General features: G+C 45.0%; 1 protein-coding gene and 1 pseudogene across 1 annotated transcript in view; both read left to right on the top strand.

Moving 5' to 3' along the window:
• Positions 1–22,859, top strand: part of LOC100601622 (putative protein ZNF321) — a 144,796-nt gene that overhangs the window by 85,149 nt on the left and 36,788 nt on the right. The gene's annotated exons all lie outside the window — the stretch shown is intronic.
• LOC105740357 lies at positions 346–21,279 on the top strand (annotated as a pseudogene).

Below are 22,859 nucleotides of genomic sequence, written 5' to 3'. Positions count from 1 at the left end.
AGATCACACCCATTCTTTCTTAAAGAATTGTATTCCCAGGCTGGGCGCGGTGGCTCACGCCTGTAATCCCAGCACTATGGGAGGCTGAGACGGGCGGATCACGAGGTCAGGGGATCGAGACCATCCTGGCTAACACAGTGAAACCCCGCCTCTCCTAAAAATACAAAAAATTAGCCGGGCGCAGTGGCGGGCACCTGTAGTCCCAGCTACTCGGGAGGCTGAGGCAGGAGAATGGCGTGAACCCCCGAGGCGGAGCTTGCAGTGAGCCGAGATCACGCCACTGCACTCCAGCCTGGGTGAAAGAGTGAGACTCCGTCTCAAAAAAAAAAAAAAAAAAAAAAAGAATTGTATTCCTTTTGTGTTCTTAAACTTTAAAGATCATGTTTGGTAAGTTTAAAATAAGTAATTTTGTGTAATATTTACACATTTCAATATTACTTACCATCTGCACTAAATTGGAAACCTATTGGTCATTATATTTTCTCTTCGAAAAGCATGATGGAATTCTTGTCAACAGAGCAAGGTAATATAGGAGAAGGTTTCTACATAGGGACATTGGAAAGACATAAAAGTCATTACATTGGAGATTTTTGCTTCCCAGAAATCAAGAAAGATAATCATGACTGAGTTTTAGTGGAAAGAATATGAAAGAAATGGCCATGAAGCACCCATAAAAAAAACAAAATGTTTACTGCTAGTACAGAGTGATATAATCAAAGGCGTGCTGGAAACAAGCCTATTAAACATCAGCTTGGATTAAGCTTTCATTCGCATCTGCCTGAACTGCACATATTTCAGACCAAAGGGAAAGTTGGTAATCAAGTGGAGAAGTCTATCAACAATGCCTCCTCAGTTTCAACAGCCCAAAGAATTTCTTGTAGGCTCCAAACCCATATTTCTAATAAGTATGGGAATAATTTCCTCCATTCTTCATTATTCACACAAAAACAGAAAGTACACGTAAGAGAAAAACCTTGCCAATGTAATGAGTTTGGCAAAGCCTTTAATTGTAGGTCACTTTGTAAATACTTCTAATGATTACTGTTTGGCTTACTGGACATGCCTTTGAAACCATGAGTTTGTTCCTCCCATCATAATATTCTACCTAAAAGGTAGGTACAAATAAACACATTTGAGAGGTTGTTGGGAACAAGCCCCCCAAAATCTGGCCATAAACTTGCCCCAAAACTGGCCATAAACAAAATCTCTGCAGCGCTGTGACATGTTCATGATGGCCGTAATGCCCTCCCTGGAAGGTTGTGGGTTTACCAGAATGAGGGCAAGGAACACCTGGCCCACCCAGGGCGGAAAACCACTTAAAGGCATTCTTAAGCCACAAACAATAGCATGAGCGATCTGTGCCTTAAGAACATGCTCCTGCTGCAGTTAACTAGCCCAACCTATTCCTTTAATTCAGCCCATCCCTTCGTTTCCCATAAAGGATACTTTTAGTTAATCGAATATCTATAGAAACAATGCTAATGACTGGCTTGCTGTTAATAAATACGTGGGTAAATCTCTGTTCAGGGCTCTCAGCTCTGAAGGCTGTGAGACCCCTGATTTCCCACTTCACACCTCTATATTTCTGTGTGTGTGTCTTTAATTCCACTAGCGCTGCTGGGTTAGGGTCTCCCTGACCGAGCTTCTCTGGGCAATAGGTGAAATTAAAAGATGATATTATATCAAGACAAAGAAAACTGTGGTTGAAATTCTTCGTATACTGGGAGAGGAAAAACTGGCAGTTCCATGGCACAAATCAAGAAATATTGATAAAGATCACTAAATTGGTCTATGTAAAATTAAAAATATCAGTCAGGCGTGGTGGCTCATGCTTGTAATCCCAGCACTTTGGGAGGCTGAGGCGGGCAGATCACCTGAGGTCAGGAGTTCAAATCCAGCCTTGAGCAATATGATGAAACCCCATCTCTACTAAAAATACAAAAATTAGCTGGGTATTGTGGCATCCGCCTGTAATCCCAGCCACTAGATAATCTGAGGCAGCAGAATCACTTGAACCCAGGAGGCAGAGGTTGCAGTGAGCTGAGATCACGCCATGGCACTCCAGTCTGGGCAACAAGAGCGAAACTCCATCTCAAAAAGAAAAAAGAGAGAGATATAATGGACAGTGTTATGGAATGAATGTGTCCATCCCAGAATATATATGTTGAAATTCTAACCCCCCAATGTGATGGGATTAGGAGTTGAAGACTGTGGGAGGTGATTAGGTCACCAGAAGGGAACCCTCAGGAATGGATGTGTGCCCTTAACATTAGAGGGACCGAGAACTTGGTTCCTTGTGTCCCTGCTCTCTGTCTGCTTGAGGACACAGCAGAAGTCCTTCACCTGCCAGCAGGGAGGTCGACCCTCAGCAGACACCCAGCCTGGTGGCTACTTGATCTTGGATTCCCACCCTCCAGAAATGTGAGAAGTCAACATTTTTTGTTTCAGCCACCCAGTCTTTGGCCATTTATTACAGAAGCCCAAACTGATTGAGGAGACAGATAGGAGGTTCGTATACAAATGTTCGTATGCGATACTGTTTTGTGGTTACTCTCAGAAACTGAACATCTGGCCAGGCGTGGTGGCTCATGCCTGTAATCCCAGCACTTTGGAAGGCTGAGGTCACCTGATGTCAGGAGTTCAAGATCAGCCTGGCCAACATGGTGAAACCCCTTCTCTACTAAAAGATACAAAAATTAGCTGGGTGTGGTGGCAGGCACCCATGATGCCAGCTACTCAGGAGGGTGAGACAGGAGAATCACTTGAACCCAGGAGGTGGAGGTTGCAGTGAGCCATGATCATGCCACTGCACTCCAGCCTGGGCAACGAGTGAAAATCCATCTCAAAAAATAAAAATAAAAAAGAAGCCTAATATTCAGCCCCCCATGGGACCACTAATGATGGTGATTTGGGTAACTTTTATCAGCAAAGCCACAAACATTGTGTCCCTCAATGTTTGGAAGGAATGGAAGGAAAAGTCTTGGTGACACTCACCAGGCATTTCTTCCTGAGTCTTCTCATCTCCCCTAACCCCCGGTTCATGACACACCCTTAGACTTTACCGTCATAGAAGCCATGTGTCTATCACAAGCTTGTGAAAGGAAAATTTCAGGACCTCAAAACTACAAAACCAAAGTGAAAAGTCAAGCTGGGAACCGCATCAGACAAAACTGCCTCTTATTTTATTCCCAAATAAGATAGCTACAGACTGAAAAAAGCTACCTACTTCCCCCACAATTTACCCACAGAGAAATTCCTTGGGGGCTTCAAGATTTCTATTGTAAAATAGTCCTGTTGAATTTCACCCTGGCAATTTTATTTCATAGCTTATCTTCACAGATATGGGCCAAAAATTACCCCTCTGCTTGCCTGACATAAATGCTTAACTGATTGCTGCCTCGGCCCTACTGTTTATGTAAAAATGCAGATTCACTGGGCCAGACTAAGACATAAGTGACTATTCCTCCACCTTCCCTTCACATATAAATTGTATATTCAATGCAGCCCAGCATAGTGGCTCACACCTGTAATCCTAGCATTTTGGGAGGCCGAGATGGGTGGATCCTTTGAGGTCAGGAGTTCAAGACCAGCCTGGCCAACATAGTGAAATCATGGCCAAGATGGTGAAACGAGGAGGTTGCAGTCATCTGAGATCTTGCCACTGCCCTCCAGCCTTGGTGACAGAGGGAGACTCCGTCTCAAAAAAAAAAAAAAAAAAAAAAAGTATATTCAGTGAAAGGCTGAACAAAGACTCAAAAGAATGCAACCATTTGCCAGGCGCAGTGGCTCACATCTGTAATCCCAGCACTTTGGGAAGTCAAGGCTGGTGGAACACCTGAGGTTAGGAGTTCAAGACGGGACTGGTGAAACCCCGTGCCTACTAAAAATAGGAAAGTTAGCTGAACATGGTGGCGGGTGCCTGTAATCCCAGCTGCTCGGGAGGCTGAGGCAGGAGAATCGCTTGAACCCGGGAGGCAGAGGCTGCAGTGAGCTGAGATTGTGCCACTGCACTCCAGCCTGAGTGACAGAACAAGACTCTAAAAAATAAATAAATAAATAAAAATTTTAAAAATGCTATCACTTATCTGTTGTCTACCTATAACCTGGAAGTCTCTGATTTTTGTTACTCTGCCTTTCAAGACCAAACCAATGTACATCTTACATTTATTGATTTATGTCTCCTGTCTTCCTAAAATGTATAAAACCCAGCTGCATCTGGACCACATCGGCTGCAAAAAACACATCGTTAACCTTGGCAAAGTAAACTTTCTAAATTAATTGAGACCTATTAGATACTTTTGGTTCACAAGGTCATGAACACAGAAGAAATCAAGATAGAAAACAAACTAGATCTAATGAAAAGCATAAAATAACTTCATAAATCTGAACTCTCATAGGTATTGAACATAGAGGAAATGGTCTTCTCAAACTGTGTTTATATTAGATCGCATTTTTGAAAGATATTTCTAATATTTGATTAACCCATCCTATGTAGTTTTAGCCAATATAAAACTGAAAATAATAAATTATCAATTGTATACATACATTAAACTTCCGAATATTTCCCGTAGCATTGCTATTACTATTTATGTTATTGGAGTAGATGCTCAGTCTGTCTTTGATATATTACTAGAGTGGTGTCTTCCATAATGGTGTTCAGACTCTGTGGTGCATGAGTGGATACGCTGTTAAGCAGGAACCTAGGAGAACCAGGATGTCAAAGCTCAAGTCCATTAAAACTAGGAAAACGTACTCCTTACTGCACGAGTCAAGGTCATAAGATGTTAATGGTTGGCCCGGCGCGGTGGCTCACGCTTGTAATCCCAGCACTTTGGGAGGCCGAGGCGAGTGGATCATGAGGTCAGGAGATCGAGACCACGGTGAAACCCTGTCTCTACTAAAAATACAAAAAATTAGCCGGGCGTGGTGGCGGGCACCTGTAGTCCCAGCTACTCGGAGAGGCTGAGGCAGGAGAATGGCGTGAACCCGGGAGGCGCAGCTTGCAGTGAGCAGAGATCGCACCACTGCACTCCAGCCTAGGTGACAGAGCGAGACTCTGTCCCAAAAAAAAAAAAAAAAAGATGTTAATGGTTAAGGAAGGCAGCTTAATGATATTTGCAAGGACAAACTCCTACAGAAACACAATGTCCACATGACCCAATATCTCATGACAATGTATGCTTCTAAGATAATTACAGTCATGCTTTCAAGTACTTGCACACTAAAATACCAAGGACGCTTTAAATCAACAAAGTAGTAAGTTTTGTCACACTATCAGCCCACCGGCAGTTAGCTTTTACGTAGGCCCCTATACAAGAAAAACTTGAAACAGGTGTTCCCCCTGCTTTTTGAGGAGCCCTACTGTGTAACTGGTAGCTTTTCTTTTCTTTATTTTTTTAAGACAGAGTTTCACTCTTGTTGCCCAGGCTACAGTGCACTGGTGTGATCTGGGCTCACCACACCTTCACCTCCCGAGTTCAAGCGATTCTCCTGCCTCCGCCTCCCGAGTAGCTGGGATTACAGGTGCCTGCCACCACGCCCGGCTAATTTTTGTACTTTTAGTAGAAACGAAGTTTCGCCATGTTGGCCAGGCTGGTCTCTAACTCTTTACCTCAGGTGACCCGCCCTCCTCGGCCTCCGAAAGTGCAGGAATTACCTGTTTTTCTTCTTAATTTGAAAATGGTTTAAATGCAAAGTGCCTTTTGTGAGCAGGTAAAGACGCCTGTCCTGCAGGCGGGGCGGGGCGAGCTCCCCGCAGCCTGGGGTAGCTGGGGTAGGGGGAGGGCTAGGGGCAAGGACTTTGGTAAAGGGGTGGAGTGTGGCGCTGGTTGCAGCCAGGACTGAGAATTAGAACGGCTTGTTAAGGGGCCGGGCGCGGTGGCTCACTCCTGTAATCCCAGCACTTTGGGAGGCCGAGGCGGGTGGATCATGAGTTCAGGAGATCGAGACCATCCTGGCTAACACGGTGAAACCCCGTCTCTGCTAAAAATATAAAAAATTAGCCGGGCATGGTGGTGGGCGCCTGTAGTCCCAGGTACTTGGGAGGCTGAGGCAGGAGAATGGCATGAACCCGGGAGGCAGAGCTTGCAGCCAGCTGAGATCACACCACTGCACTCCAGCCTGGGCAACAGAGCAAGACTCCATCTCAAACCTGCATGTGGAACTGCCTATTGCACACTGGAGGTGAAGGACAACTTTCCCTTCCTTTCTTTTCTCAGGATATTTATTTAGAAAATTTGTAACTGTATTTTCTCTGTCTTCTTTTTATTGTTGTTGTTGTTTTGTTTGTTCGTTTGCTTTTAGACTGAGTTTGTTTGTTTTTAGACAGAGTCTCACTCTATGGCTCTATTGCGTAGGCTGGAGTGTAGTGGGGCGATCTCTGCTCACTGCAACCTCATCCTCCCGGGTTCAAGCGATTCTCCTGCCTCAGCCTCCCGAGTAGCTGGGACTACAGGTGTGCGCCACACAGCCAGCTGATTTTTGTATTTTTAGTAGAGACGGGGTTTCACCATGATGGCCAGGCTGTGTTGATCTCCTGACCTCGTGATCTGCCCGCCTCGGCCTCCCAAAGTGCTAGAATTACAGGGTTGAGCCACCACGGCCCCTATAATTCTTAAGCTGGAAATTATCCAGATTGCTAATGTCAAATAATAACCTTAGATCCTAAATTATGACAAGTTTGTTTACAAGCATGTATTCCATTGCATTTACCCAGCTAATTTTGTAGTTTACCTAGATTATTTACACACACACACACACACACACACACACACCCTGTGATAGCTGATGTTTATTAAAGTTTTCTTTTTTGGCTGGGTGCAGCAGCTCACGCCTGTAATCCCAGCACTTTGGGAGGCCGAGGCGGGCAGATCACAAGGTCAGGAGATCCAAACATGGTGAAACCCCGTCTCTACTAAAAATACAAAAAATTAGCTGGGCGTGGTGGCACGCCAGCCTGTAGTCCCACCTACTGGGGAGGCTGAGGCAGGAGAATTGCTTGAATCCGGGAGGTGGAGGTTGCAGTGAGCCAAGATCTCGCCACTGCACTGCAGTCTGGGTGACAGAGCAAGACTGTGTCTCAAAAAAATAAAAAAAGTTTTGTTTTTTTTTTGCAGGAACTCTGATGAAGCAGGCATTTTAGGTAAAAATGATTATAATTTTGTTCTGACATCAGAGCAGAACTTATCATTAGAGAAGATGGAGCCATATTCTTCTTCTACCTATTATTAATTTTTTTAAAATTTTAAACACCACACAATGTATATATGTGTTGTGTAGTAAAAATTCAAAGAAAAGTTCACTTATGCATCTCCTTTCCTGTCCAGCCTTCCACCCGTTCCCATGGCTCAATGGGGAATCACTGCTGAGAGTTCTGTGGCAAGTCAGCGTAAGTCCTACAGAAAGTGTATTCAGACACCATTTTGAGATTTTAGAAAAAATTCTTTGATGAACGCGCCTGTCACCCAGACTGGAGCGCAGTGGCGCAATCTCAGCTCATTGCAGACTCCGTCCCCCAGATTCAAGGGATTCTCATGCCTCAGCGTCCAGAGTAGTTGGGACTACAGGTGTGTGCTACCAAGCCTGGCTGTTTTTTTGTTTTTAGTAGAGATGGGGTTTCACCATGTTGGCCAGGAACTCCTGGCCTCAAGTGATCCTCCCTCCTCAGCCTCCCAAAGTGCTGGGATTACAGGTGTGAGCCACTGAGCTCAGCATGATAAATGTTTTGTTGTGGTATTTTATCCTGCAAGTTTTGAAAATTTCCATGTTTTGAAGGTAGGAAACACGATAGCTTGCTGTTTTCCTTTTTTTTTTTTTTTTTTGAGACGGAGTCTCGCTCTGTCGCCCAGGCTGGAGTGTAGTGGCGCAATCTCAGCTCGCTGCAAGCTCCGCCTCCCGGGTTCACGCCATTCTCCTGCCTAAGCCTCCCGAGTAGCTGGGATTACAGGCGCCCGCCGCCACGCTCGGCTAATTTTTTTGTATTTTTAGTAGAGATGGGGTTTCACCGTGTTAGCCAGAATGGTCTCGATCTCTTGACCTAGTGATCCGCACACCTAGGCCTCTCAAAGTGCTGGGATTACAGGCGTGAGCCACCAAGCCCAGCCAAAAAATATTTCCAATGTAGTGAGAGTGGCAAAGCCTTTAATTGTAGCTCACTCTTAAGGAAACATCAGATAATCCATTTGGGAGAGAAACAATATGAAAGTGATGTATGTGGCAAAGTCTTATTATCGTGGTGATGATATCTCATTTAGGGGAAGATATTTTTTGTTTTCAATTATATTTTCTCAACATTTAAAAAGTGAAGTAAAGAGTATTTCTTGGCCAGGTGTGGTGGCTCACGCCTGTAATCCCAGCACTTTGGGAGGCCGAGTGGGGCAGATTACGAGGTCAGGAGTTCAAGAACAGCCTGGCCAACATAGTGAAACCTGGTTTCTACTAAAAATACAAAAAATTAGCCAGGCATGGTGGCAGGTGCCTGTAATCCTAGCTACTCGGGAGGTTGGGGCAGGAGAATCGCTTGAACCCGGGAGGCGGAAGTTGCAGCAAGCCAAGAATGCGCCACTGCACAGCAGCTAGAGTGACAGTGTGAGACTCCCTCTCAAAAAAGAAAGAAAAAAAGGGTATTTCTTGGGACAGGCACGGTAACTCACGCCTGTAATCTCAGCACTTTGGGAGGCTGAGGCAGGCAGATAACTTAAAGTCAGGAGTTCGAGACCAGCCTGGCCAACACTGTTAAACCTCCTCTCTACCAAAAATAACAAAACTTAGCCGGGCATGGTGGCACGTGCCTGTAATGCCAGCTACTGTGGAGGTTGAGGCAGGAGAATCACTTCAACCCAGGAGGCAGGGTGTGCACTGAGCCGAGATCTCGCCACTGCACTGCAGCCTGGGCGACAGACAAATACTCTGTCTCAAAAAAAAAAAAAAAAAGAAAAGAAAAAAGTAAGTGAAAAAAAAAAGTAATAGATCTCTTCCACAAATGTGCTGGGACAAGTAACTGGATATCCACATGGAAAAAAAATAATGTTGGATCCCTATCTCACACCATAAAAAATTTTATTTAAAAAAGTTTAAAAACAAAACAAAACAAAAAAACAAAATACAGAGAGAGAGAGAGTGACGAGGAAGGGAGCCCTGCGGGAGGGGGTGTTACTTTATCGCCCAGGCTGGCCTGGACCCCCAGGCTCAGCGATCCTCCCGCCGCTGCTTCCTGAGTAGCTGGGAACTCAGGATCCCGCCCCGCGCCCTCCCACGCCCACTTGCGTGCCCGCATCTCTGCTGTGTTTATCCAGCAGGTGGTGACCTCACTCCTCCCTGGCCTGAGCACTCCGTCCCGCATCCCAGGCGGTGGCTCTAGGGACGTCTCTGAAGCTGAGCGCAGGGTGGACACTCCCTCTTGAGTGAGTGGAAAATAGAAAGGGAGAGGATTTCTATTCTGTTCTGTGGGCCCTCAGCATGAAATAGTACCTTCCGCCCAGGCAGGGCTTTGCATTTCACATTCTAGTTTGCATTCCCCTTCCAGACAGTTCCAGGGCTTTTCAATCACGCCTCAGCTTTCCTGGCCGGTCTCGCCTCCAAAACCTACAAACGCGCTGCGAGCTAGGCTGAGAGACGCGCAGATCCCGCCCCGCCCTCTGCCGGTTCTATAGGGGAAGGTCTCTTCGCCTCGCTCCCCGCCCCAACCTCGCCCAGGCCCCGCCCACCCCCTCCCGTGTCCCGCCCAGACCTGGCTTCGGTACTGCGCGCGCAGCTTAGCGTAAACCCGGAAGCGGATCGCGTGGAGTCAAAGTCACACCGCAGCGGTGAGTTTTGCTCTGTGTTGTGTTCTGTCTGCGCTCCGCAGGTCCCTGGGACTTCTGTCCCAGGGGACGTGGGGTCCCCACATACCTGGAAGTTTCTACCATTCTTCCTTCGCCCAGAGCAAATTTTTTTTTTTTTTTTGAGGCGGAGTCTCGCTCTGTCGCCAGGCTGAAGTGCAGTGACTCGGTCTTGGCTCACTGCAACCTCCGCCTCCTGGGTTCAAGCGATTCTCCTGCCTCAGCCTCCTAAGTAGCTGGGGTTACAGGCATGCGCCACCATGCCCGGCTAATCCCCAGAGCAAAATTTGATGTCCCCGTGAGAGTCCAGAAGTCGCTTCTTTTGGGTTTAAAGTCGCCCTGAGGCTGGACCCGTCCCCGGTCTTTCTGCTATAGGGCAACGTATACACTTCGTATCTCGTAATTTTCCTGTTCGTAACTATTTTCTGACTCCCTCCACCCCGCGCTTTTTAAAGTCCTCACCCGAGAGGTGGATTCCCACCCTGGGCGCCTCCCACCCTCCCTCGTCGGTCCCTGGAGCGCAGCCCCGCCTCCCCCGTCCCGAGGAGGCTGCATCCTCTGCCTGGTCCTGGGATCCTGCAGACCCCACTCTTGTCTTAAGGCGCCGTCGCCCCCAACTCCCTCCTCGTGCCGGGCCCTGCTGCTCGCCAGTTCTCCCCTTCAGCAGTCGCCGCTTCCCGTGAGCCCGAGTTGGGGAGGTGCCCAGGGCCTGTCCTGTGACAAGGGGTGTTCTTGTCTGCCCAGCCGCAGCCCCTGGAAAATGCATTCCTCTGGGATGCAGGCGTCATACTCAAAACTCTGCTGTGATTGTGTGGGCCAAAGGAATGAGGAGACCGAGAAAGAGCAGTAGAAAACTCGAGACAGAGAATAGAACAACGAGAAAGGCCCATAACAGATGGCAAACTGGAGGATGGGTGAGGGATTTGCCAAGAGACAGCAAAAGTGAAAAGAAAAAGTTAAGAAAGCAGGAGGAGAAAATCAACTGGAGAAATGTAGAGAGAAGCTAGATGTACAGAGAGACGACAGCAAGGTAGGGAGAGGGGCAGCAAAGAGGGAGGCTCATCAGAGTGAAGGAGAGGAGGAGGCATTTGGAGCCAGGGCAGAGCAGAGTGGTGCTGGTGGCAAGAGGGAGAACCATAGCAGGGAGGACACCTGGATACCTGGAGTGCCAGAGAGTGGGGACAGGGGGGCTTAAAAGGGAAGAGAGAGTTTAACAGGGAGAGCAGAGGAGGCGCAGAGGTGAGAGAAGAGGTGGTAATATATGGAGATTGAAGACGATCGAAAGGCTGGAGAGAAGGAGCAACAAGAGGTTAAATAAGTTGCGAGGATGGAGCAGAAGAGGTGGAAGAGAAGGAATAGACGGAAGAAGGGGATGGTGTGCACTTGTAATCCCAGCTACTCTGGAGGCTGAGGCAAGAGGATCACTTGAGCCTAGGAGGTCCAGGCTGCTGTCAGCCGAGATATGCCACTGCACTCCCACCTGGTCAACAGAGTGCGACCCTGTCTGAAAAGAATAAAAGGGGTGGGGACTTTGGGTTCAGATGAGTGGGTAAGTTCATTGGATATGATTAGTGTGGCATATTGACTTCTATGTATATAATCTAATAACTAAAAACTTCTTTAAATTATACAGATGAGATTGAGAATTTTAAAATTCCTATCTGTGGAGTCATGTACATTCTATAAATCTTGGTATCAGAGGTTAGCTTCCACTTGGAATCCCTATTCAGCCAGAGGGCAGCGACTTATTCAGTTGTGAGTCACTCTCTTCCCTTTTCCCAGGGTGGCATAGGAAGTGGGGCAGTGAAGTGGGGAAACAAAAGCACTTTCTGTTATTACATATTACCTTTTAAATTAATTAATTAAATAATATTTGGAGACAGGGTCTGTCTCTATCACCCAGGCTGGAGTGCAGTGGCGTGATCTTCTCTAACTGCAGCCTCGACCTCTTGGGCTCAAGCTATCCTCCTACCTCAGCCTACCAAGTAGCTGGGACCACAGGCATGAGCCACCAAGCCTGGCTGGTTTTTTTTTTTTTTTTTTTTTTTTTTTTGTAGAAATGGGGTTTTACTGTGTTTCCCAGGTTGGTCTCAAAATCCCGGGCTTAAATGATCCTCCTGTTTTGGACTCCCAAAGTGCTGGGATTACAGGGATGAGCCACCACGCTTCTCATACATAGTACTTTTTTTTTTTTTTTTCAGACGGAGTTTCACTTTTGTTTCCCACCCTGGAGTGCAATGGCGCAATCTCTGCTCACCACATCTGCTTCCTGGGTTCAAGCGATTCTTTTGCCTTAGTCTCCCGAGTAGCTGGGATTCCAGGTGCCCGCTGTCACACCTGGCTAATTTTTGTATATTTAATAGAGATGGGGTTTCACCATGTTGACCAGGCTGGTCTTGAACTTCTCACCTCAGGTGATCCACCTGCCTCGGCCTCCCAAAGTGCTGGGATTACAGGCGTGAGTCACTGCGCCTAGCTTCTATTTTTTTTTTTTTTTTTTTTAAAGATGTAGTTTCGCTCTTGTTGCTCAGGCTGGAGTGCAATGGCGAGATCTCGGCTCACTGCAACCTCTGTCTCCTGGGTTCAAGTGATTCTCCTGCCTCAGCCTCCGGAATAGCTGGGATTACAGGTGCCCACCACCACGCCCAGGTAATTTTTTGTATTTTTAGTAGAGACGTGGTTTCACCATGTTGGCCAGGTTGGTCTTGAACTCCTGACCCTAGGTGAGCCACCCACCTTGACCTCCAAAAGTGCTGGGATTACAGGCCTGAGCCACCGTGCCTGGCCACCCATGTATTCTTGATTGAAAAAATTTGCTTATGTCTTAGCTCTACGGTTGACCTTCTTTCACTGTTTTCACAGTCAATAGCTGTGTGTTCACACTTCTGCAGTTTATAAATGTTACTGCGATTTTCTTGTAAGGAAGAATTAAATGTTGGGAGACAGTGGCATCAGAACGTTGCAAAAGAAGTTTCTTTAGCCCAGGTATATGAAAGATGCTTCTCTAATTTTCAAGGATAGGGGTGATAAAGACCAATCCTTCCCATTAGCCCTTCCAGGCCTCCATGTAAGAATTCAGACACACCTTCTCACTCATCTCAGACCTTCTCAGGGTAACTTGGTGAAAATGTCCCCGCTCTGAGCCCCAGTGAGCCTCCCTGTGACTGATAAACCTGTGTGGTGGTGAATCGATGCCCCTTATCACAGAAGAAACTGACTCAACTCCATCAGCTGGTAAAAGAGCAATTGGATTCAGGACATATAGAGGAGTCACACAAAAACAGGAAGTACACATGAGAGAAAAATCTTTCCAATGTAATGAGTGTGGCAAAGCCTTTAATTGTAGCTCACTGTTAAAAAAAATGTCAGATAATCCATTTAGGAGAGAAACAATATAAATGTGATGTATGTGGCAAGGTCTTTAATCAGAAGCAATACCTTGCATGCCATAGTAGATGTCACACTGGTGAGAAACCTTAGAAGTGTAATGAGTGTGGCAAGACCTTCAGTCACAAGTCATCCCTTGTAATTCACAAGGCAATTCATACTGGAGAGAAACCTCACAAGTGTAATGAATGTGGCAAGGATTTTAATCAAAAAGCACACCTTGCACGTCATCATAGACTTCATACTGGAGAGAAACCTTACAAATGTGAAGAATGTGACAAAGTTTTCAGTCACAAATCACACCTTGAAAGACAGGAGAATTCACACTGGAGAGAAACCATACAAATGTAAGGTTTGTGACAAGGCTTTCGGATGTGATTCACACCTGGCACAACATACTATAATTCACACTGGAGAGAAACCTTACAAGTGTAATGAGTGTGGCAAGACCTTTGTTCAAAATTCATCTCTTGTAATGCATAAGGTCATTCATACTGGAGAGAAACGTTACAAGTGTAACAAGTGTGGCAAGGTTTTTAATCACAAATCAAACCTTGCGTGTCATCATAGACCAGACTGGAGAGAAACCTTAAAAGTGTAATGATTGTGGCAAGGTTTTTAATCAAAAATCAAACCTTGAACATCATCATAGACTTCATACTGGAGAAAAACCTTAGAAATGTGAAGAATGTGACAAAGTTTTCAATTTCAATTCACACCTTGAAATACATAGGAGAGTTCATACTGGAGAGAAACCATAGAAATGTAAGGTTTGTGACAAGGCTTTCAGGTGGGATTCACACCTGGCCCAACATACTAGAATTCACACTGGAGAGAAACCATACAAGTGTAATGAGTGTGATAGAGCCTTCAGTGGCCAGTCAACACTTCCTCACCATCAAGCAGTCCATGTCATAGGGAAACTTTACTAATGTAATGATGGTCACGAAGTCTTCAGTAATGCCACAACCATTGGAAATCATTGGAGAACCCATAATGAAGTGAGAACATACAAGTGTTATAAATGTGGCAATTTTTTCAGACTTAGTTCATACCTTGCAGTTTATCAGCGAACTCATACTGGAGAGAAACCTTACAAATGTGATGATTGTGGCAAGGTCTTCAGTCAAGCTTCATCTTATGCAAAACATAGGCGAATTCATACAGGAAAGAAACCTCACAAGTGTGACCATTGTGTCAAAGCCTTTATTTCAGGTTCATGCCTCATTACACATCAGAGAATCCATACTAGACGGAGATCTTACAAAAGTCATATGTGTGGCAAGGTCTTTAGTCTGAGGTCACTCCTTGCAGGACATTAGGAAATTCATTTTGGAGGTAATAATTCCAAATGCACTGAGTATAGCAAACCATCAAGCACTAATTGACGTCAGATTCACATCAGCATTGACTTGAGTTTGAGTTGACTTAACATTGATTTCAAGCATTAATTGAGATTAAAGTGTTTATGTTAAGAGGATTAGGCCAGGTGTGGTGGCTCACATCTGTAATCCCAGCACTTTGGGAGGCCAAGACAGGTAGATCACTTGAGATCAGGAGTTTGAGAGCAGCCTGGCCAATAGAGGTGAGCACTTTTCCCAGTCTGTTTTTTGTTTCTTCAACAAAAACTGACAAGGATTTTTATGGGTATTGTGTTGAATCTAAATCACATTGGGTTATATAATCATTTAACAGTATCAATTTTCCAAAACATCAATATGGGTTATATTTTTATATATGTTTTTAATCATTTTGATCAATGTTTGTAGATTTCAGTATATGAATTTCTCACTTCTTTCCATTTATTCCTATTTCTTACTTTAAGTTCTCTGGCAAATGGAAGTGTTTTTAATATTTCATTTAAAATTGTTTATTGTTAATGTATGAAAATTCAACTAATTTTTGGTGCTGATATTGTATTGTGCAAATCTGATGTGTTTATTAGTCACAATAGTATTTTGGTTGTGATTTTCTACACAGAAGATCATGTCATCTACAAAAAAATATAATTTTACTTTTTCTGATTTTGAGGCATTTCATTTCTTTTGCTGTTTCATTGCTCTGGCTAGGACATCCAGTGTTTATTGAATAGAAAAAGTGAGAACATTCTTGCATCATGTGAGATCCTACAGGAAAAGCATTCCATTTTCCCTGCTTGGTTATTTCCATGTTGGTCATTTCATCAATGGTCTTTCTTTTTTTTTTTTTTTGAGACAGAGTCTCGCTCTGTCGCCCAGGCTGGAGTGCAGTGGTGCAATCTCGGCTTGCTGCAAGCTCCGCCTCCCGGGTTCATGCCATTCTCCTGCCTCAGCCTCTCCGAGTAGCTGGGACTACAGGTGCCCGCCACCACGCCCGGCTAATTTTTTGTATTTTTTAGTAGAGACGGGGTTTCACCGTGGTCTCGATCTCCTGACCTTGTGATCCACCCGCCTCAGCCTCCCAAAGTGCTGGGATTACAAGCATGAGCCACCGCACCTGGCCCATCTATGGTCTTTCTATTGGTGAGGTAAATTTCCTTCTCTATTTTGTTTAAGATTTCTATGATGATCAGATGTTGAATTTTGTGAAATGATTTTTCTCCATCTGTTGAGATGATGTGGTTTTCATCTTTCTTTCTGTTCAAGTGGTATATCACATTGATTTGCTTGAATATGTTGAACCATCCTTGCATGCCAGAAGTAAACGGCACTTGCATATCTACAATCCTTTTATATATCCTCTTGAATACAGTTTTCTAGTACAAGGGGTCTTCAAGAAGCTCATGGAAAAACACATATTATAGGAAAATTGTGCATGAATTTCACAGTTTTTGCACCAAAATAAACTGATACAAATCTGTTATAACATGTCTGAATAGGCTCTAGTTTGAGGCACTGAGAAGGGTAAGACATGAGTTTGAAAAGAGACTCTATCAAAGCAATATAAATTCTGCTAAAATTGAAACAAGAAACATAAAATTTATGATGAGACCAGTTGCAGTGTCTCAGATCTGTAATCCCAGCACTTTCAGAGGCCAAGATAGGTGGGTCACGTGAGCCCCAGTACTCAAGACCAGCCTGGGCAGAATGGTGAAACTACCTTTTCTACAAAAAATACAGAAATTCACTGGGCATGGTGGCATATGCCTGCAGGGCCAGCCACTGTGGAGTCTGCAGCATGAGGATGGCATAAGCCTGGGAGGTCGAGGCTGCAGTGAGCTGTGATCTTGCCACTGCACTCCAGCATGTCTCAAAAAAAGAATACTTATGGTAAAGTTTGGGTAGACGAATGATGATATCATTGATGCTTTATGAAAAGGTTATGGGGACAATGCCCAAAAGAAATCAACAGTTTGTAAATGGATAACTAATTCTGAGTTGGGAAAAGACAATGTTGAAGGTTACACATGGAGCAGCAGGGAGACCATCCACATCAGTTTCAAAGAAAAACAATGATCTTGTTTGTGCCGCAATGAAGAGGACTGACAGCTAACAGCAGAAACAATAGTGAGGAGGTTGAGAACAGGCTCGTTAACGTGGTGAAATGCCTTCTCTATTAAAAATACAAAAATTAGCTAGGTATGGTGGCAGGCACCTGTAATCCCAGCTCCTCGGGATTACAGGAGGAGCTGAGATGGGAGAATCACTTGAACCCAGGAGGTGAAAGTTGCAATGAACCGAGATGGTGCCATTGCACTCCAGCCTGGGCAACAAAAGTGAAACTTTCTCTCAAAAAAAAAAAAAAAAAAAGATGTCAGGCCCCTTCTCTTCCTTTCTCTGCCATTGTGGTGTGTACTTGACTCTGCTTCTCGCCAGATCTTCTCATAAGACTATCAGGATTAAGCAATTCCTGGCCAAGAAAAAAAGCAAAATCGTTCCATTCTCCAGTGGATTCAGATGAAAACTGGTAATAAAATCAGGTACAACTTTAAAAGGAGACATTGGAGAAGAACCAATCTGGGTCTATAAGGAATTGCACATGAGATGGCACAAATTTTTATGCTGTCTGAGCGTTACCATATCAAGCAGAAAATGTCACCATTATCTGGAGAGTTGGACATGTTTTATTGGGAATACATTTTTTTTTCTGACTCTGTTATGAACACGTTGGTTGGCTGGGTTCAGTAATAAATGAGACTTTTCATTTCAAAAAAAAAGTCAAATGATGTAATTCCATAGAGTACCTTAATTCCTGTATTGCTTTTTGTTTTTTTTTTTGAGATGGAGACTCCCCTGGGTTCAGTGGATCACACCTGTGGTCCTCACACATTGGGAGGCTGAGGTGGGAGGATTTCTTGAGACCAGGAGTCTTCTGAGAATCTTCTCGCCTCCGCTAACCCAGTTCATGATAGACCCTTGGACTTTACTGTTTTGGAAAATCTATATAAAGCAACATCAGTGTGTCAAAGCATTATGTCTGTCAGACGGTTGTGAAAGAAACTTAAAAATTACTAAGCCAAAGAGAAAAGTCAAGCTGGGAACTGTGTCAGACAAACCTGCCTCCCATTTTATTCCTAAACAAGATAGCTACAAGGATTTTTTACAAAGCTACATAGAGGCTGGGTACGGTGGCTCAGGCCTCTAATCCCAGCACTTTGGGAGGCCGTGGTGGGTGGATCACCTGAGGTCGGGAGTTCGAGACCAGCCTGACTAACATGGAGGTACCCCTGTCTCTAGTAAAAATAGAAAATTAGTCAGGCATGGTGACATATGCCTGTATTACCTGCTACTCGGGAGGCTGAGGCAGGACAGTCGTGTGAACCCAGGAGGCAGAAGTTGTGGTGAGCAGAGACCACACCATTTCACTCCAGCCTAAGCAATAAGAATGAAACTCCATCTCAAAGATGAATAAATGAATACATAAGATACATAAATGTTTAAAATATAAAGATGAGGTTTCACCATGTTGCCTGGCCTGGTCTCCAACTTTTGGCCACTAGCTATCTTTCTGCTTCGGCCTCCCATCATGCTGGAATTACATGCACGAACCACCATGCCTGGCCACATTATGCTTTTTTAAACTTGCTAATATTTTAGATATGCTAATTTCTTCCTAAATGTAATTATGTTTTAGCTAACTACTAGTGTTTGATAAATGAAACCTTCGATAACTAGGGATGCGAGTGAAAAATACAGTTCATAGTACATGTTAACTTACAGATATTGCCATAAAATTACTGCATGCAGAAATGCGGTGATTTAAAAGTTTATAATTTTTTTTTCTTTTTTTGAGATGCAGTCTCACTCTTTTGCCCAGGCTGGAGTGCAGTGGTGAGATCTCAGCTCACTGCAACCTCTGCTGCCTGGGCTCAAGCGATTCTCCTGCCTCAACCTCTTGAGTAGCTGCGGTTACAGGCGCATGCCACCATGCCCAGCTAATTTTTGTATTTTTAGTACAAATGGGTTTTTGCTGTGTTGGCCAGGCTGATCTCAAACTCCTGACCTCAGGGTGATCCATTCGCCTAGGCCTGCCAAAGTGCTGGGATTACAGGTGTGAGCCATCATGCCCAGCCAATTTTGTAATTTAGTTATGTTTTCTCAGAGCCAAGTAAAACAGAATAACCTGACTGCAATGTATCCTTAGTATATTTCATAATTATTCTCTATATGAAAATAAATCCCAATGTTTGAAGACTGCCTATTTTACAGACTTGTTATTCACACCTGATAGAACACTTAGGAAAGAACAACAAAGAAAACACCCAAAATAGATTACAATTGGATGGGTGTGGTGGCTTGCCTGTAATCCCAACACTTTGGGAAGCTAAGGGGGAGGATTGTTTGAGTACAGGAGTTCAAGGCCAGCCTAAGCATCATAGTGGACCCCTGACTCTACAAAATATTAAAAAATTAGCCGGCCTGGTGGTGAGGGCCTGTGGCCCCAGCTAGTTGGGAAGTGAGGCAGGAAGATTGCTTGAGCCCCAGAGGTTGAGGTTGCAGTGAGCAGTGTTCCCGCCACTGCATTCCATCCTGGGTGACAGAACTAGATCCTGTTTCTAGGAAAAAAAAAATTACAACTTGAAGATAAAAAGTACATTTTCTACTTATTTTAGAAGGCACGTAAAGTGAATTTGATATTACAATACATTTAGGAATTATGTAAAAAAAAAAGAATTCGAGAATGAGGACTAAGTTCTGATTTTTTTATCTTGCCCAAATTCCTGTCTAAAGGGTCTGGGGAGTGATGCCTTACAAACCATAAATACTCATCAGATGGGTTTTATTTAGTCCTATATATTCCTGTCTTACTTTCCAGTCTCACTCTAGAATAACATGTGACAAAGAAGAAAGTCAAAATATTTTACCCCAAAACATGTTTCTGTGCCATATTTTGAAATGGTCCTGCAAAGCTGTTCTTTGTGAGGGGTACATGTGCATCTGTAAAGAATCTCTGTTAACATAGCTAGATCTTTTTCTTCTAGGCCCTCCCAATCCTGAAGAGATTAAGTAAGAATCTCGCACTGTTTAAAGGTCTGAATAGAAAACATTTGTCATTTATTATCTCTAAGGGCAGCCAATAGAAGAGTTGAAAACAACCTTGGTCGCCACCATCTTTTATCTTAACCTGAACATTTCGTCTTCATCGATCCCAGGTATTTAGACAAACTCAACCAATTGTCAATCAGAAAATGTTTCAATTTACCTGTAGCCCAGAAGCCCCCGCTTTGAGTTCTGTCTTTCTGAACCAAAGCAATGTATTTCTTAAATGTATTTGATTGATGTCTGATGCCTCCCTAAAATGTCTAAGAACAAGCTGTTCCCCTCACCTTGGACACATGTTCTCAGGACCTCCCGAGGGTCATTCATATTTAGCTTAGGATAAATCTCTTAAGATATTTTACACAGTTTGACTCTTTTCCACAAAAATAACTCATTTTAAGTGTAGCATGAAATGAATGTAAGAAACAACGGGGCAACTTATATGAATTATTACAATGTCAGTGCTTTTTAAAAAATCACTTTTTTGTTTATTGAGACGGAGGAGGGAGCTCTCGGGTAGAGGGTCTTACTTTGTCGCCCAGGCTGGCCTGGAACTCCAGGCTCAGCGATCCTCTCGCCCCTGCTTCCTCAGTAGCTGGGACCCCAGACTCCTGCCACACCGCCCGCATCCCTGCCGTGTTTAAGCAGCAGGTTGTGACTTCACTCCTCCCTGGCCTGAGCCCTCCGCTCCGCACCCCATGGGGGTGGCCCTAGGGAAGTCTCAGGAGTTGAGCACAGGGTGGACTCTCCCACGCCAGTGAATGGAGAATTGAGAGGGAGAGGATTTCTATTCTGTTCCGTGGACCGTCAGCATGAAATTCTACCTTTCGCTCAGGCAAGGCTTTGCATTTCGCATTCTAGTTTGCATTCCTGCCCTAGACAACTTCCAGGCTTTGGAATTAAATTGCTAAAATTAATTTCAATAGCAGGGAACTTTCCTGGATCCAATTACCGCTACACGGCGACTTCTCAGGGAGGGACTATTTCCCGGACTGCTGAGCTGCTCCAGCCTCACTGGCGGGTTTCACGAACTCCAAAACCCGGAAAACAGAGGCGCAGAGAGCGAGACAGAGAAAAGCTCAGGCCCCGCCCCTTTCCCGCCCCCGCGGACTCCTCACATTCCAAGACTCCTCTCCCCCGCCAGGCCTCTTGTCCTTTGCACCCCGCCCCGGCCTCGCCTAGGCCCCGCCCACCTCTTCGGGGATCTGGCCCAGGTCCGGCTTCTGTCCTGCGCCGATTGGCACAGACCCGGAAGCGGATGGCGTGGACTGAAAGTTGTACCGCGGCGTGTGCGTTTCCCAGTTCTTTGGTGCTGCTATATGGGGAATGTGGGGTCCCCACAGACCTGCAAATTCCGGCCCCTCTTTTCTCAACCCAGAGCAAATTGAAACGTCCGGGTGAGAGTCTGTGAGTCGCTTCCTTTTGAGTTTAAAGTCGCCGTGAGGCTGGTCCTGTCCCCGGTCTTTCTGCAGTGGGGCCGTGCAGACACCTCCTGTCGCGAAACTTTCCTTCGCAAAACCCTTCCTGACGCGTCCTCCCGCCTCGCGCTGTTTCAAGTCCTCACCCGCGAGCTGGATTCTCGCCCTGAGCAGGAGCGCTTCCCAGCCTCGCTCTAGTCGGTCCCTGGAGCGCAGCGCTGCAGCCCCGCAGCCCTAGGGTGGCCGGTGCTTTGTGGCCACTCCTGGGCTCTTTCCCTTTCCATCTGAGACGTGTTGGAAGTGGGAGGGCTACCGGGAGAGTACCTTTTGATCCTTTATTACTCCGGGTAGGGAGATGTGGTTTTTCCTTTTGGTCTAGTTTTGCAAAGTTCACGTTAATTGGCCTTAGATTCCCAGAGCCAGGACCCAGATTTTTCCTTTTCTTCTTTGTTGTTGGAGATGGGTCTCTGTGCCTACATATCTAGTATAGTCCAGCGGGAGCCGTCCAGTCTCAGTGAAATTCTGGATGAGCCTAGGCAGTCTGTAATTTAGAAAATTTACTTAATGAGTTCTTTTCAGTATGGTTTAGGCCTCACCAAGTGACTGTCCTTGTGCTGTTGTACAACTTCTGTCTTAGACAATTGAGTTTTCTTAAGGGGATGGTGAAGTTTTTTCTTTCCTTAGCTACATAATATTGTCTAATAACTGAGGTTTTTAGGACCCAGAAGTTACTAGTTTGGGCCTTCTGAACTGGAATTGTGTGAGGAACTGGATCAGTGGGCACCAGCTCTCGGGCTTCCTAAGGCCATCAGTCTCTGATAGTGGTTCCTCGACATACATAACAAGAAGTAACATTGAGGGAATGAGCTACATTTTCTGTTAACTGGAGAAAAAAGTTCCTTGTCTTTTTTGGAAGCTCTGGTGCTGGCAGATTTAGCTCATTATAAAAGGCTTGAAACACCGGTTTGGGAAAGGGACTGTGGACCTCCCCTCGGACTAAAATGGCAACTTGGGGGGTTACCCTTGTCCTATTGATCCTCAGGGTTACACCTTCTTTTTTTTTCTAACGGGGGTCTAGGGAATTTGTGATTATTAGTTCTAGTGGTTACAGTGACTGCTAGCACAGGAGGGGTTGGCTTCTTTTTTTTTTGAAAGTGAACCGTGTAGGGAAAAGAAAGAGAGATCAGCCTGTTACTGTGTCTATATAGAAGGAAGTAGACATAAGAGACTCCATTTAGTTCTGTATTTGAGATGCTGTTAATCTGTGACCCTACCCCCAACCTTGTCCTCGCAAGAGACATGTGCTGTGGTGACTTAAGGTTAAAAGGGTTTTAGGCGGTGCAGAATATGCTTTGTTTAAAGATAAAGGAGAAAACCGCCTTTAGGAATAAGGTGGGGCTTGCTGAAGCAATACTGCTAAAAGGTTTATAGAGATGTTCACATATACATTTCAAAGCACAGCACCAGTGATAGTAAAGATAATCATAAATAAATACTAAAGGAACTCAGAGGCCGGTGCCGGTGTAGGTCCTCTGTAAGCACAGCACCGGTCCCCTAGGCCCCGCTTTTCCTTCTCTACACTTTGTCTCTGTGTCTTATTCCTTTTCTCAAGTCTTTCGTCCCACCTAACGAGAAGCACCCACAGGAGTGGAGGGGCAGGCCTCCCCTACAGAACCGGGTCTTTTTTGTCCTTTTTCTAAGTAGCCTAAATAACACATGGCCAATAGGCACAATTTTCACAGACCTCTGCCTCATGACAAACATTTATTTTCTACTGT

This window comes from Nomascus leucogenys, chromosome 10 (assembly GCF_006542625.1).
Source record: "Nomascus leucogenys isolate Asia chromosome 10, Asia_NLE_v1, whole genome shotgun sequence".
Taxonomy (NCBI): Eukaryota; Metazoa; Chordata; class Mammalia; order Primates; family Hylobatidae; genus Nomascus; species Nomascus leucogenys.
Note: the sequence above shows the minus strand (reverse complement) of the source record. Positions and strands in the feature narration are given on the sequence as shown.